Here is a 15061-nt window from a genome sequence, read left to right as displayed (position 1 = left end):
TAATGGGATTTAACCCGACTAATCCGGTTTTAAACCCGGGAGAGTTGAACGTATATCCCGTCAATGTGTAGTCTCTTTTTTCGGAGCTCTGCCCAACATCCATAATGATAATTGGGGTTGTGTAGATATTTATACAGCGTGTATAGTTGGTCAGCCATTTCAAAGTGCCCAACATCACTCAAAAGTGATGTTTTTGATTAACTTCGCTCAAAATAATCAAAACCTGTGCACTCGAATGTTGACGTCATCGCAACGAGATCGAACGAAGACACGGATTGGATGCGCGAGCGCTGCGTCAGCACTCGGCTGGCCCTCGCGTCCTATCGGCGCGCCGAAAGGCGCTCGGCATCGGGTTCGGGTCCGATTGCCGACCTGGCGCCATCCGACTGGGACGACAACGTCCCGTGGAGGAGGACGTATACGCAGGTCTCGATTATTCTATGGGTTGGCGCTGCTCGGTACTTGGGAGTGTGTATATGTATACGGAAACAAAGCCAACAGAAGAATCTCTCGGGCACCGGAGATTTCCGAGACAATCCCGACTGACAGAGGGCGCTGCCTCGGAGGTTTCCGAAGCAAAGCGCGCCTGCCTATGGATTCCCAGGTGTGCGGATGCGAATATCGGCCGCCGAGGTGCCCACAATCTGACGAAAAATCATCGCGGAGAAAGGTACACCGCGTAACGAATATCTGGGTTGGACGTCAAAAGATCTCCGTGTGGTCAAAACGAATCCACAGTCCCTTCCTTCGTCGAGTTTGCACGTAAAACCCCCCCAACTTTGAGCGAAGCGGCCAGCCACGTCGATTCAGAAACCGCGACTTCACACACCGTGACGAAAGCGAGATGTGCCACCGAAATAGCAACAGCCAAGTTACCGAGAAACGAACCAACTGAAGGAATATGAAAGCCAGCGAGACAAACTGTCCAAAAAACCAAAAACAACTCGTCGGACTTCAGAGAGAACGAGAAAAAAAGTGAGAAAAACTCACGCGAGTGAAAGTGTTCTCCCAACGAACATCGAAGCGGAATAGTGTGATAATCCTCAAAGCCAGGGGCAAAACAGATCACCAGACCACCCAACAACTGCCACGGAATCAACTGTCCCGCTCGAGATCTGAAGAAGAGACATCGTTTCCTCCACCCCGCAAGCCTCCTCTCTCCAGAAAGCACTCGCTCTCTCTCTCTCTAGCCAACTTTCTTCCTTCTGAAGCCACTGGAGCAGATACACACAGACAGAAAAGAGAAGGAAAGAACGGGCTAAAAAGAGCAAAGCTACACACACACCCTCTTCCTAACACATCCGAAGCATCACGCTCACCTACACACAAATGAGGGACATCATTTGCACGCCAACACGCACACCGCTTTTCCAAGGCGCACCGCGGCCGCAGCCCGCAGGACAAAGGACAAGCCGCGACAACGCAGAAGAGCGACGAAAGGAACAACGCACAAAAAACAAACGTGATAACAAATTCTTCGCGCAAACACAGACCGGCAGCCAGCGCGTCGTCCTCGTCGAGGCAGCTGCGGTCAGCATCGGCCAGCAGAACAAAGGATTAAGACGAGGCGACAAGACAATCGCCGACCCCCAACACAACAACAAACAGCAGCGCGACTGACCGCTGGAAATAGAAAGTGTGTCGTGGTCGTCGTTGTTGCTGCCGCTCGCGTCTGTCTTCTTCGAGAAGTAGGGCTGGTTGCCTCACGGCGCGGGGACGGAATGTCCCGAACACGTTAGGAGGAAAAGCTGTGACCGCCGCGGCAGCACAGACACTTTTTTGTTTCCCCTTGGCAGAACTCTACCGGCGGGTGATCGACCGACAGGGCGTCGTTAAAGGGTCAGTCCACCGTCAAAAGAAGCGGCATTATACACTTCCCGCCGACGACTCCGGTGAGAGTTGTGCCGAGAACGTTGCATTTTCACGCAAAACGAACGTAGAGAGTGTTTCAGCTTAATTAAAGTCAATGGATCCTGGGAAAATGACGCAATTGCCTTCTCCGCCTGCCAGCCGGACACAGACAGACTAACATACAGACGACCGAACTTCGAAAGGTGATTGGTTGATATTGTCTCATACAGTTTGCCAAGGCAATCGCCATTTCGGTCCTTCGAGGCTTCGAAAGGGTCGCTCGCTCTAAACCAGTCGAACCAAGATCGCTAGGGAGCATCATCGTTTAGAAGGTGTTATCTCGCAAATATAAGCGTGTTTTGGGCTGTGCACTCGGTCAGTCACGCTCATCCTCCGCAGGTCTCTTACAATGGCACCGTCGTTATTGCGTATCTAAAGACAGAAAAATTATTTTGTAATGCCGCCAAGCAAGTGCACTTGTCCCGCCGGTGTGTGGATAACTTTGTTTATTATTATTTTATTTATAAGTACCGCTGACCTCCTTTGGAGGTTGTGGCAGGAGGGGTCGCTACATTTAACTGCGCATGAAAGTACAAAAAAAAAGTAGTGATTACACAATATAGAAACGCAACGAACAGTAAAACAATTAACAGTCAATTTCTCACAAAAACCCTTTCAATGTTTTTTTTTTCTTGTTTTTAATAATTTGATTGACGACGAAATTACCTGTACTTCGAGAACGCTATTCCACTCTCAAATAGTTCGTGGAAAAAAAAAAAGATGTAAATACCAGAAACGTTTTTATAAAGCTATCTATCACCAGCGAATTTAAATCAGCTCACCAAAAAAATGGAGAGGAGGAATTGCTCATTCCATCAACCAAAATGGCGACGACACAGGGAGCTTGGCGCTACTTTCTCAGCATCCAGTGACATATCATTTCAGCTAATGCCAAAACGTAAAAAAAAGAAAAAAAAAACAAAAAAAAATGCACACTGGGCGTGTTGAACCGAAAATCCTATTAAGCAAGTCAATATATATATTTTTTTTTTGATGCGCCATCCTGGCAACGTAATTATTCAGTCATTTTTTTTTTATTAGCTCGTGCGCCAATTTTCTAGTAAAAGAAATTGTAGATCGTGTTGAGAAACATCTCATTGTGTCGTTCCCATCAAGGAAGCCTTTGGTGTCTTAATTTCTTAAAACCTATAAAAAAACGCAAGTAAAAAAAAAAAAGTTACTAAGGGAGCAGTTTTGCACACGTTACAGACCGACGACCAGTTCGCGCTTTCCACTTTCCCCCCTTCCTCCTCTCCCCCTTGCGCTCTGTTTAGCGTAGCCTGTTTCCTCCTCCCCCAGGGTGAGGAGGATCTTCGGCCTTGCAGAATCTAGAGCCTGGTCGTCGGCCTTTAAGGCCCGTTAACACACTTGCGACATCTTAGAACCGAGTGCCCTGGGAACCTCTTATGACAAGAGCACTGGTGCCATCTATTGGGTAGCAGTGGGAACTTGGCCGGCCCGGCATATTTCCTATTTCTCTCGCGCATTATCCTTTCTTTCTTGGCTAGAAAACTTTTGTCAACGTTATAAACGAGTCTTTCTTATAGGTATTACGCACATGTGACCTCGGAAATCCCGCAAAACCTTCGCTCTTGTAAAATGCAGTTCTAGGGTCACCGCATAGATGGCGCCAGAATGCCAGTGTGTTCCCTCGTCCTAAGAAATTTTAAGAGGTTTCAACAGGCCTCGTCTCTCTCGGTCGTACTCGGTTGCAAGTTTGTGAACAAGCCTTTACTCGAAAACAACTGATCGATTAGAATTAAAATTACTCTCGGCCAAAAAGGATTTTTTTTTTTTTTTTTTTTTTAAAAATTAGATTATTGGACAGAAAAAGTGATTTGCCGTTTCTTTAAAAAGGATCCGTTACTTGTCCGATTGCTTCAGGTATTCAAAACGACAGAGTTATCTAGCGGTTTGAAAACGGGTTCTCTTTCCTACCGTTCATTATAGGATTATTGTCACTGCGCCGCCCACATACGTCGGTTCATTATTGCCCGGCTGAATTTTCTGACGACTTTCCCGATCGTTCTTATAGTGCTTTCGAAAATCCCGGGAACTTCCAGGTTGGTAGCTACACCCTGCTAATTAGGGAGGTCTAGAATACGGGAATTTTAGAGCGCGTCAGCGCTAAAATTTATCGCTAACACGTTAACGTTCGTGCTACGCGAAAGAGAGAGAGAATTTTAAAATGGCGTTTCTCCGCCGCGACGGAAAACCGCGGAGCATCTCGCGCTTCCAACGCCACCGAGATAAGGGCCACCCACACTAGCGAGAAAACGCGCGTGGCACGCCGATCGCGGCAAGTAACAAAATGTCGCCGAAGCACAGTCAGCGCCACGAGCGCGTGCAGAGACACGCCCTTTATCTTCCCGCTTAACCAATTTATCGGCGCGCCGGGCGCGTTTTCTCGCTAGTGTGGGCGGCCCTAAACAGTAACAATTTTGACTTCACACACAAAACGCTGTAACGTAAACAAAAACAAAAAAAAAAAGTGTTTGTTTAAATATCAAATTACGACGCGAGCGGTCGACCGCGTGGTGTCCGCTCGCGTCGCCTCGACAAGAGAGGTATGGGTCTCCGACCCAGAAGCGTTCGCGCGTATCGCAAGCGGCAAGTTGCCGCGGCGATCGTTGTCCAGCTCGCTGGGTTGTTCCGAAACGCGCTTTGTGACGTGCGCCTCACGCATAGGAGTGCAATGTCGTCCTGTATCCAAAAATCGTACGTCGCAAGAAATGCCGCCTGCGCTCCCGACGGTCGCCAAGGCTGACCGCAGCCGCGGTCCCGGGACCCGACATCATCTAACTGCGCTCGCCTCGGCTTTAGCCAACTTCTCGCGCATCACCAGTCCCCCTCGGAGGAACGCAAAAGCCCTCTTTCGTACGCAAAACATTTAAACAAAAACAAAAAAATAGCGCACGCAGGAAAAAAAATTACTCCCAAAAGCAAAACGCAGTTACCGTTCAGCGCATGCGCGCTGGCGACGACGCCATTTTTCACGCTATTCTAGAGCTCCATATAAATTAGGAAAGTTGCATCTCTCTATTGCCAAAAATAAAGATTACAAAGAAAGCAAAAGCTCTGTTTTGTCCAGTCAAATGAAAAAGGGTAAAATCAATAAATAAGAAAATTAATCCCTTTTTGTTGAGCAGAAGCGCCGCACATCTGTGTGCATCACTTCAGACGATGGATCAAGGAGGTTATAATGGGCAGGAGGTGGCGTCCCTATCCCCAATGCAAGGAGCCAAGTGTAACGGAAGTAGGCGTGGCCACGAGCCGCAACGAGCATTTCTTGACCAATGGGAAGCCTAGTGAGTGGGCGCCGCCATTAATTTCGGTGCAAACAACCGCGTTGCCATGACATTTCCGTGGCAACGCGACTGTGTGCACCGAAAGTAATGGCGGCACCCACTGTTATTTGAAACAGCGCTTAACGGGAGACTTTTATATTATAAACGAACGCCTGGTTGCCCAGCAGAAAGTAAGTGACTAGAATTCAGACGCTCTAGACGACGCACCGTGAAGAACTTGGCGGTGCGCAACGCATTTTTTAATAAACAGCAGCAGCAGATCGCACGAGCGCGCATGCAAGCCAGGAGCGCACAGAACGGGCTCGCGCTTCCAGTTCTGACTTCGCTCGCACATAATGTGGAACTAAGTATAAACACTCACGCTGCAAAGCAATTGCATCGTGGACGTCCACGGCGGACGCCGACCGCATCGAAAGCTAGCCTCGTGAAGCGCACGCCGGAGCAGATTAGAAAGCAGACGAACCGCCGGTGCGCTACCCCACGGCCTCGGAACGGGTGCGCAAGGCAGTCTGGGATTAAACGCCTCTTCCGGCTTCACTCAGGCTGACGTCATGCCGGGTCCTGTCTGTTTAAACGTCCTTGCGATGGATGGATTGATGGATGGATGAATCCCGCTGAGCCAGAGCCGTGTATAGAGAGAGTTTGGTCAATGGGAGGCGCGGGCAGAGCCAGGGCGTGCACTAGACTCGGAAAGACGGCTTGGCATCCTCTCTTGACCAACCAGAAGCCGAAAAGAATCCCCTAGCGGTGGTAGCGAGAAACAGTTCTGATCAAAGGTCTATGTTCGTATATGGTTTTAATAAGCGCGTAACAGTAAAGTGTAGTAACTCTTCGTGGTTGAAAACAGGATGCACGTGAAGTTTCGATCATGATCACGCAGAAAGATGTAAGAAACGAATGCGCCGCTCAACTCTGTTTTGCTCGGACAGAGTTGAGCTCGGACGGCAGATTCCCGGCCCTCGGCGCTTGGCGTACGAATTATGTCGACCGTTCCGCTAGTCGCACTCTTTCACCATCATTTTGAATGAGCGTGATTGAAACATCACGTGTACCATATTTTCAGTCACCGAGAGTTACTCCGATGCACTTATCAGGTTTGTTTCCCGCGACCACCGCCAGGGTATTATTTCCGGCTTCTGGTTGGCCACATTCGAATTTCTGAAGACGCCCTGGAACACGCCCAGCCCGCTTTCGGCCAATCGCGCCACCTCATTTGTCTCCCATACTTCCCAACGAATGGCCAAACACTCTACATATACGGCTCTGGGCTGAGCCCTTTGGATCGGGCGGTAGCTTACGCCACCTATACTCGGCGACAACTTTTCTTGGCAATGCAGAGGAAGTTGACGATAGCCCACGCACAGCCTTATCCAGAGCTCAAAATTGGATAGAAAACACGTGCCTGTACCCTCTACTCCATTGCCAAGAAAAGTTGTCGCCGAGTATAGCCATTTTGTTTTACCATTTAAGACGAGAGAATAGACTAGCGCCATCTATCGAGAAGTCCCGGAAGAACGCTTCCGACCTGCCTCGTTCTTTCATCGTGTGCCCGAAATAATTCTCGTTTCTCACGGACAGTGTAGATTCGAAATCGCGAGTACTGCAAGTCCTTCGTTTTAATTCTACGCGGATCGGAATTAAGCGCTTCAGTTCAGAGCCACCCGATTGACGGCGACAGTGTGTCGCTGTGTTCTCTCCTCGCGAGCGTTAAAGGGACACTGACAGGGTATTTATGCTCGCCGAGGTTTTTAGTTGTACGTGACATATGGGAGCTCAACTACCCAGAACAGAATTTGCGGCTCGAAATTCGGTTTCTTTCCGCCCGAAAACCGCCGATCAAGAATTGGCCGGTTCGAGTCTCGCTCACTCTCTTTTTCGCGGTCACGGGCCGTTTTCTAAGGTATCGATGCGACCACCAAATTTAATCAAAGTCGCGGGTCACTGAAGGGACACACTCAATATTAAAAATAGAAAAAAAATATGAAACCCATTTTCCAACTTACAGTTTACCGGCTGAATTATTACTAAGGAAAGAGATCCACCAGAAACGGGATGCCCCAGTAGCTCAATGGGAAAGACGTCCGCTTCACACGCGGTAGGACCGGGTTCGATCCCCCGTGATTTTTTTTTTTTTTTTTTTCAAACATTTTTTGATGTATACATATCTTTTTCTTTTTTTTTTACAATCATCACTGAAGAAACGAACAAAAAAATAACAAACAAATGTTGTGGACGATACTTCGCTGAACTAAACGGTATGGGATTTCCGTTTTGACACCTGCGAACTCAATGTATTCACTTTCCACAAAATGCAAGGAGCATATAAATCAGGTAGCGTCCGCTTTCCGAGGTGCCCGTAAATGTTCTACAAGAATCGCAGCCAGCCATTGGTCCCGATCCCGTTGATCTTTCGAAAACTCTGTCGCACAATGACACTTTTTTTCGGATGCAGGACATGTGAGCCAGCTCTTCACGCAACATCTTGGGTTTATTCTTTTCGGAGCCGATCATGGAAATTCACCACGGGCACTCACTACTCATCTCCAACTCCTCAATGTAGAAAACAACTCATCTTGGAGTACAGAACAACGATCGGAACAGACATAACTGCAAAAGAATCGCACGGCAAGCAGTTCCCGCAAGCCGCATCGCACGCCGCATGTCGTGTCGTCTGCTACCGGACAGGAGAAAAAAAAAAAAAAAACGCACGGTCGGGTGTAGCCACGTGACTTCCGCCAGTCACTCTCTTCTCTCCACTTCTCCGACCTCCGTCGGGTTTCGGTTTCGGTTTCGGTTTGGAGCAGTTGCGTCTTTTGGCTTTATTAAAAAAATACGCTACTCTGTTGCAAAATATTAATTGGGTAGTCCTCCGACACCATAATGAAGCGCCTGGCAAAAAATAAAAAAAAATGTTTTGGAGGGTGTCAGTGTCCCTGCGGCTTCACGCGGTCGATCGCAATCGAACGCAAATGCTTCGACGGCCTTAAAGCGATAAAAACAAATCAACTTTCCGTCCAGAAGTGTTTAAAAAAACACGAAAAAGCGACAAAAAGTTATTTTCTGTTATTAATTGGGGTTAGCCTCAAATTTAAAAATGCGCTAAAAAATTAAGATTTTTTAAGCCGCAGCCGCACAACGTGTGCAAATAGCCGATTTTTTGTTTTTGTTTTTTTAATTCAAAGCAATTAGTGGTTTTGGCCGAATAGTTTCGAATCGGATATCAGTTTCTCCGAGACTTTCCCTACTGTTGTACGCCAGCTCAACTCGTGAAAGGTTGTTCTTAAACTTCCACTTGTCCATTTATGAGCTAGTTTTAATCGAACTATATTTATGGACGGTCACTTCAGAAACTCCGATGTCTCGGGATAAACGACGAATTTAACATACAGTTAAACTCATAGAGATGTCCCGCTATATTCAATTGAGTGGATTTTACAAATCTTGCTATAAGCAAATATTCTTTTTTTTTTCAATCTGATATTTAAAAAAAAAAATCACGAATTATGAAAACAGGTTGTCAGGGCATCTCTGCCTAATACATATATCCCTTGCATAAGTTTAATTTTGAAAATTTCTTTGCAGTGTATTTACCAACATTTCCACAGAGCTTCCGTTTCTTTTTAAATACACCAGGCAAGCGCGGGAACCATCCCGTTTTCAAAGTTTCCTTTTCTCCCAAGCTCGCGATTGCGATATTCGTGTACATATTTCCAACCTTTCATCGCGGCAGGTTAGCCCCGTTGAGTGCGCTTCTTGCCGCGCACCCGTGCACTGCGGAGAAGCAATACACCGCGGGGCTTGCTCGCGCGGGTGTTGATTTTCCGCACTACGGAAAATGCGAATATCGTAGCTCGTCTCAAAAACGAATATCCAATTATTCGAAACTATATACCTTTCGAAATTTCGAATATTCGCGCAACACTAACATCGTACAATACACACGTGGCGTTTATTCGCCGCGGACATGATGACAGAATTATCTGCGAACGCGTCTCTCGAGAATTGCTTCATGTTTCCAGCATGTCTGCGGACAGTGCTTGTATGATGTATTTGTAGAGTGTCAGGGTTGGAAAGTTGGGGATTCACCAACACGGCCAACTTCGCCGTGTTTCTGTCCATCTCCCTGTCCGCGTCTCGTTGCGCTTTTTAAATATTCGCCGTGTGTGTCCGCGGCTGTTGGGCGTTTGTTTCTCGGCTCGCGTGTCCCTTTTCGTCCACTGTTATCAGGGCCGCCCCTTGGCGTGTAATCACCATCACTGAACAACCATCTCGCAGACAAATTCGACTTCCGGCGTCGTGTTTGCTAACTGCACACAAGTCTCAAAAACAAAACAAAGAACCAAATAAAAAAATAAAATCCGGAAAAGCCATTGTGTTATCTCGCTTCCACGTACAAGCTGTGGTGGCAGCAGATGGCGCTGCAAAGCGGCGATTTTTCGACAAGCTGCTGCAGCGCCTTCGCCGAGCGTGACGCATTTCAGAACGAATGGCGTCTAATAGTCGTTCATTACGGGTCGTAGACGCCACGGCGAGACTGCCATCTCTTCCAGTCTCTTGGCCATCTCTCCACCGCCCTAATAACAACTCGCCAATGGCGTACGTACGTTGTTCCCTAAGACGCCAAAAGATGTAGTGGCGAAGAGAGGTCGTCCCAAGAAGGAATGACAACGGAGCATCAACTTCTGAAACCAGCAGTAACCTGATGTCTCATGGTGATGTATTTCCAAAGTAAAGTCTTTTTCAAAAAAAAAAAAAAAACTTTATTATGTTTTTTTATTTATTTATTTTTTTTAATTAGCTTATTGCGGTGCCTTAGTTTATTTTGTTTTGGTCTAGGCTTATTTTTATGTGCTACCGCACTGTGACTGGCATTGTCCTGGGTCACGAGAAAAAATAAATCATCCTTATCATCAGTATTATTGTTGTTATTATTATCAACCCAGATGGACAGCTCCTCTGACCCGGAGCGTCCTAAAATCTAAAAAAACAAAAGCCGTTGAAGCTTTGTTGACGATGAAAAGCGATGACGGTTTAAAGACAAGACAGCTTACTCTGTAGTTTCGGATGTAGAACTTGCGAGGCACCAGTGGCTCGTCGATGGCGACGGCTAGCCCAGCCGCGGTCCTCTCGCTCAGGTAGACCATCTTGGGCACGACCAGAAGAGGATGTTGTCGGGTCAACGACGATTCCGACAAAGATTTGGACCGAGACAGGGAAGACCCCGTAAACTTTGTTGGCGTAGAAGGAGGCGGCGAGTCCGCCCAGCGGACGCGAGCGCTCCCTGCGCGCCGCAAGTTCGTCGTCGCAATCGTGACCGTCTTGAAGACGACACCATGCACCGCGTCCCGCGGCGCAACGTCTCACTGGATTTTCGGTTCACTCGCAGCAGCAATCTCCGTCTTCTCGCAAAACATGGCGCTACAATCTCCTCTAGCAGACAGCGCGTTACCAGCAGACGACACAAGCAGACGACGCCGCCATCTTCTTCCAAACTCTCGTCGTCTGCCCCGGCGCGCTCCACTCCATCGAAGCAGACGATGTCCGCATTCGAGACGCCTGCCCCGTGTGTTGCGAGTCAACGGTCTCGTCTACTCGCGTTCCTTTTCTTGTTCGTTCTTCGCAGATTTGGTGCTTTTCCAAAAAGATGACTCACCCGGAAGGACAGACGAACGCGTCTATCTTTGGGGGTTCGGGAAAGCCCGCTGCCGTCTGCAACACTTTCTCGGAGCATTCGAGCACTTCCTCCGCCCCTCGCTCGCTCGCTCAAAAAAAAAAAAAAAAAGAACGTTTACTTAACGTGCTTTCTGCGGACACATCGAAAACGTCTGAAGATCACGCGCGAGCGATATTCGTTTTCGCTAAATATTCGCGCAAAATGAGAGTCGAAAAGTATCCGTGAGGCTTCGTTCGTAACCGCGCCATCATGCGTCGAACGCGGCGCGTAGACGAGTGAGTGTTCGGGCTCTGCGAAATGAAGAGCGCGGCACCGCGGTACCCCCTGGGTCCAAACCCCTTCCCCTTTCCATGGAAAAAAAGAACACTCTCTCTTCCACACGAACGATAGCTCCGCCTACTCCGCCCTCCGAGTCCACAAAGAGCACCTTCCAAAAAGGAAACTCGGTCTCTTCCAATCTCTCATCCTCCTCTGCACCCACTCTCCCATTCACCTCCTCCGTCAACCATATATTTTTTTTTTTTTTTTTAGTTGCGGGGTTTGCGACGTTGGGTGCGCTATCGCTTAGCAAACAACAGAAATAACGCCCAGCCGGCGCGATAGCAACTATTTTGACAAGAACCACGTGTGAGGGATGCCTGGCACTTATTCGAGTGTCTGTGTGTGTGTGTGGGGGGGGGGGGGGGGGGGGGGGGGAGGGGGAGGGGGAGTTTTCGAAACCACTGAAGCAATAAACAGCTGGAATGAAACTTGGAATAAAAAAAAAAAAAAAACTAATGAAGAAAACTTAACCGGTCCCCGTACGAAACTGAATTCTTGCTTGCCCACTTCGCAAAAGTAAAAAAAAAAAAAATAAATAAAGGATAAGAAAACACTTGATAAACGGTTGTTAAATGTAGCGAGAGAAAAATTGCCCGCTTTCCAGCAATGCGACACACAAATAGCTCACTCGGTAAGCTCTTCCTTCTTTCTTAATTACAACGTTGGGCAATCATGAGCCCGCCAAACAAACAGATTCAATCATGGACGAGAAAGCGTTTCGAGACTAGCGAAGCAGGAAACAGAACGGAACTAAAAAAAGAAAGATGGGATGAAAATTCTACCGGTCTTCGTGCGAAACTGAATTGCGTGCATCACAGCCGAGAGCAATTCCGTAAAATACTTTCCTGCAAAAAATAAACGCCCACAAACATTAAAAAAAAAAAAGACAAAAAAAAATGTTATCTTAGAAACACTCAAGGGCGGCGCAAATGTAGCGTAATCTTCTTACAAACAAATTCCAGTAGCGGCTCCTGGCAGTAATTATTTTTTTTTAACGCATTAGAACCGGCAGCAGCCAACAATGATGTTCCTTTCAGAAGCACCCCACCACCCCTTCCCCTCCATTTTTTTGTCTTTCCGTGTTTTTGCTTTCAACGCACGTCCTATCTAAAGAAAAAAAAAATTAATTTTTGTTTTTTGTTAGTAAACACACACACACTCTCTCTCTCTCTCTCTCTCTCTCTCCCTCCCTCCCTCCCTCCCTCCCTCCCTCCCTCCCTCCCTCCCTCCCTCCCTCCCTCCCCCCCCCCCCCCCCCCCACTTTTCCCCCCGTCATGATCGATGGAAGCTCATCACTTAATGAGAGAGATTCGTTTCACGCTCTTAAATCTGCCTTTTTTTTTTTTCCCCATTAACTGAAGCTAAAAACAGCGTTAGTGTGTGTATGCAACACGTGTATGCCAGTGTTATCTCTCAAGGCAACTTCTCCCTTAGCTTTCTCAAGTTACCTCTCGGCCCCAAATCGCAGCTTTTGTTGCATCAAATTGTTCACACCCCCTAAAATGGCGGTCTCTCTGTTCCTCTTTCCTTAGCCTTTGCTTTTATTTTTACATTGCCGTTGCAAAACTCGTTGTCAAATAAACTACTATTAGTATTATTATTATTAATTTAACCTAAAGTGAAGGTCTCAACAATGAGGGCCCACGATATGATTTTTGTGGCCACAGGAGCACCAGAAACGCATTATAGCTCACGTGACTTCTCGTGTCTCTGACGTCATGTTCGTCCCGCGCTGGCCAGTAAAACCCAATGACACAAATAAGGCTGTCCTATTACACCTTCATCCAGTTTCACGTAAGGCTGCTGCACATATCATGCATATATAAATATTGCCCCAACCCCTCCACCCGCCTAATTTTGAAATTTGCATTAATTTTCTCAACGTACCATGAGCAGATAAACGAAAGGCGGCAAATCGCCAGGTAGGATACCGCTGAAATGGTCACATATACTTGGAACCAAAACTGTGAGTAAGAAAGTATAAACAATCGATACAATTCAACTTCCTTGCCAGCAGTAAAAACATACTTCAGAAAGGCTGTGCTGACCTCGAGTCGTTTCGTTAAAAAGATTACAAAAAGAAAGCAGGACAACGATTCCACACAAAAGCAAAAGCAATAACCAGCAATTATTCATATCCATATTTTTTTTAGTTTCTTGAAGAGAATACAGTTCTAACCCAAAGACAACACGGTTTCAGGCGTGGTTATTCCACAATCACACAGTTAGTGGAAATAAGACACGATTTTGCATCATCCATAAATAAAGGCAATGAGACTGACGTTTTTTTGTTGTCAGAAACCATATTACACGAAATCTCAAAGAGTGATCAACTAGTATATTGGATTGTGGCATACCTTGCTAATAGACAACAATACATAGATTTTAATAAGGCTGCTTCGGATAGGGAGACTCTTGACTCGGGGGTTCCCCAAGGAACAGTTCTGGGGCCTCTTTTGTTTGCGTTATTTATTAATGACATTGTGAACAATCTTTGAACAATCTTTCTCTAAAACTGACGTTGTATGCTGATGACTGAGTAGTTTATTTCGAGATTATTCATTATTATGTATTCATGCATTTTAAACTTAATATGCATGAATACATATACCTTTTTTGCAAGCTATTCTACACGAAAAAAAAAAAACAGTTTATCCCCAGTTCTATCTATGCATTCTAATAACTGTTTCAAATTTCCGTTTTTTCCACATACTGTGGAGGAGTGGAACGGGCTTCCTCGAGAGACAGTGGAATTGGGATCTCTTTTGACGGTCGAGTGTTTGGTATAATTTATTGTGTTTTGCCACTGTGTGGTGGAGGATGTGAGTGCCTGTATAACTGACCTTGTGTGTTATCTTTCATTATGTTTGTATCCTGCCTGCTATGATCTCCGCGTGAGATTAGCAGTATTTCTAAATAAATAAATGAAAAGATAACTGTTCAATTTTATTACTGACCCATTCATGCAAGACTACATCTCCACGCCTCTGGTATTGAAATGCCAACTAAAAGGTAAACAATTCTTTTAACTGGTTGTCCTTGCGGTAACAAGTAATAACCTATTTGAGAGGCTTCAGGTTCTTGTCAGAGATGCACACTTAGATTCCCAAAATGAAATGCGACCCACAATCCAAGGTCGCTTTATTTTCCCTAACTCTCCCTCTAAAAAAATTTTTCTTCCTTCTTTATTTTGTTGTTGTTTATTTTCTTCCTTTTTGTATTCACTCAAACAATCAATCATGCTGAGAGAAAAAAAATTATCTTTAAGAACAGACAGCCTCAACTCAACGTCACTTCTCCAATTAACGCACACCACAAAATATATCCTCCCAAACCTCAAGAGAAAGCACAGCTCAAGGTCGCACCCTGATCACTGTTTGCATCCCTCCCCCACACCCTTCCATTTTCAGAAAACAAACCCAAGAACCGCTTTACGGCCTTCGCACGAAGAGAGAGCCGTTTATTTATAAGGCACCCCTCCCCACCCACCCACAGACATCAGAGCCGCCTTGGTGGCCAAATTCCTCGGTGCCCCCCCACCTCCTTCACCAACAGCTCATCACTCTCAGTAGTCAGCACACCTCGTCCAGAGGCACGGCAGGCACCACTTCACAAGGACACCAGTGGCACGCACGACCGACGACGGTAAGACTTCCAGTTGCTGCACGAGACCGAGCTCGTCGTACATCATTACGCATCACTGATCCGTAGACCAATCAGTTGGGCAAATCCCAGTAGAATCGGATTATCCTACACCATTACGCATCGCCGTCACTTTGCAGCACCTACGATTTCCCCAAACCCAAAGAGATAATCCAGAAAAAGTTTCTACCTTTCTCCTCGTGTC

Source organism: Ixodes scapularis, unplaced genomic scaffold, assembly GCF_016920785.2.
Source record: "Ixodes scapularis isolate PalLabHiFi unplaced genomic scaffold, ASM1692078v2 PGA_scaffold44__24_contigs__length_19508400, whole genome shotgun sequence".
Taxonomy (NCBI): domain Eukaryota; kingdom Metazoa; phylum Arthropoda; class Arachnida; order Ixodida; family Ixodidae; genus Ixodes; species Ixodes scapularis.
Note: the sequence above shows the minus strand (reverse complement) of the source record.